Source organism: Vigna unguiculata, unplaced genomic scaffold (assembly GCF_004118075.2).
Source record: "Vigna unguiculata cultivar IT97K-499-35 unplaced genomic scaffold, ASM411807v1 contig_543, whole genome shotgun sequence".
Lineage (NCBI taxonomy): Eukaryota > Viridiplantae > Streptophyta > Magnoliopsida > Fabales > Fabaceae > Vigna > Vigna unguiculata.
The window spans coordinates 103,398-105,689 of record NW_021011261.1 but is presented as its reverse complement, the minus strand read 5'-3'; positions in this window follow the sequence as shown (position 1 = coordinate 105,689).

Sequence of the window (2,292 nt, the reverse complement as noted above, 5' to 3'; positions counted from 1 at the left end):
TATATAAGAGAGGTCGTATTTATTTGGGTTGGTAGTAATGGAATGGTTTCATTATCTAAAATGAAGAACATTTCCCACCAAAGGATCAGTCCAATAATACCACTCACTGGTAAATAGCGCAATACTTCTTCGTGAATCTCCGCTATTTGAATATGGAACATCATAACAACGAATAGGAATGATACGGCTATAGCTCCTATATGAACTACTGGGAAGATCATAGCGGAGAAGTCGAGACCTAACAAAAGAAGTAAACCTGAAGTGTCGCGAAAGACTGGGATGGGAAACAAAACGGAATGTACCGGATTTTTAGCACGTGCAACCATCAAACCAGAGACCAAAGCAGGGCTCGACAAAACAGAAAGTATCATGGCATTGAGAATAAAATCTTCCCTCCATACAGACTGAACCCCGTCAAGCCTGTAGGACTAGTGTTTTGACTATATAGAGATGTGGTTGGTTGTTGACCAACAGAAAGAAAGCATGGCGGCATAAACCGTATATCTCGGAGAGGCCCCCTCAGAGGAGCGTAGAAGGAGGAGAGTAGGCTGGGGTTGCTCCTTATGTGTCAAATCCAGTCAGCAATCTCGGAGTTGGAATAGCTTTCTATCTCCAAATCCATGACCATGATAGCGTAGGCAAATCTATTATAAGTAGTATCCGTGGGGGTGGTGGAAGCCACATAAAGCTTTCATGGACACAGGAGAGAGGTTAACCCTCATATCCTTGACCAGAAATTGTTTGGCAAACTCTACAGCACCAGTTGAGGATATCAAAGACTTGTGTGTGGATATCTTAACACCAAGCCGTTGTAAGCCTAGCCGGTACTGTTCCGCCACAAGTGGATCGGTGATGAGAACATCATCACCTAATATAGCATACCTGTCGAACAGGATCCCAGGTCTAACCTGTTCCGCAGCCCACCACACCAAAACATGATGGGTGAACGCGAACAAAGGCCAATAACCATAATAGCCTAACGGTTGACCGGTCACAAAGGACACTTGAGACAGAGCCCTCTTAACGAAGGGTACCTCAAATACATTCGTCCCTAATGTTGTATTCACAACACTTGAAGCAAATGACCTGTCAAACAATAGCGCAAGCCTTTCAAACAGAAACACAAGAGGCCACCCATCGGTAGCACTCTTGAGGTCATAGCTTAAACATGTTTGACTAGGAACTAAACGAATGAGAGGTGCTGTTTGATCATCCATTGGGATGCGGCGGAGGACCTCCGCAAACCAATGGTGGATGGGTTTCAGCAACCTCTCACATAGTTTCCTATTGCGAATATACGACGCTTGCCAGCACCCTCACACGTGCAACCTAGTTTGCCTGGGGATCCCTATATCGTCGCAGGATGGTAGAAAGGGCCCTATACGGCGCTCAAACCAATCCAAATCCTCGGGTGTGAAGGTTTTATTCCTCACATCAAAGGCGTAACGAATACGGGGAGGCCACAAGCAGCCATGTGACCATTGGGTACCCTGTGAGTGCCCAACGACCAACAGCCATTGAAAAGCGCCCAACTCATGAGAAAACGATGTGAATGAAGAGCGAAAGTTCCGAATCTTACGATAAGGAAGTTTCCTTCTCTCAACCCACACCCTTTTCGTCAATGAGTGTGTCGGCAAGGCTTTCCAGGTTGGTTCAAACCGTAACCCTTGTTCAAGGGGTATACGTTTTATCCAGGGAGCATAGCGACTGATAAGTCGATGAAAGTTCTCCTTAATCGAACCAACCAGCCCCACCACCTCGTCAATATTATTGGGTGGGGATATTCTACTAGAAAACGTTGATTTATCAACCTTCTTTGCCAAAGTAATGATCTTTGACAGAGAGAATCTTTTTTAATAAAACTTCACCAGCATGTCCGCTTTCTCATCCTTCTTCAGAATAATACGCCTATGATGAGACGGAATGATCCGAGGGTAACCGGACCGAGTGAGAGAAACTGGTACCGCATTGTCAGGATGAACGAATTCATCACCACCATAGGCCATCATCAAGGATGAAGCTGCTTGCTTAAAATAGAAAGCGCAGAACAACCACCCAGATTTCCGACCAAGGTGAACAATGCGAATAACAACAAGATGGATCCCCACACAGAGTTCCTTGTTCAGACCATCAAAGATCACTAAAGCACCTTTTGGTATGTATTGCCCCCTAATCAGATCCACCAGACGAGAAACTCCATTCCGCACTGCTGCTGAGTCGTCGGACTTATCCACCAAGGGATTCGTGGGATTTCTATGGATTGCGTTGGGGGAAATCTACCAAAGCTAGGCA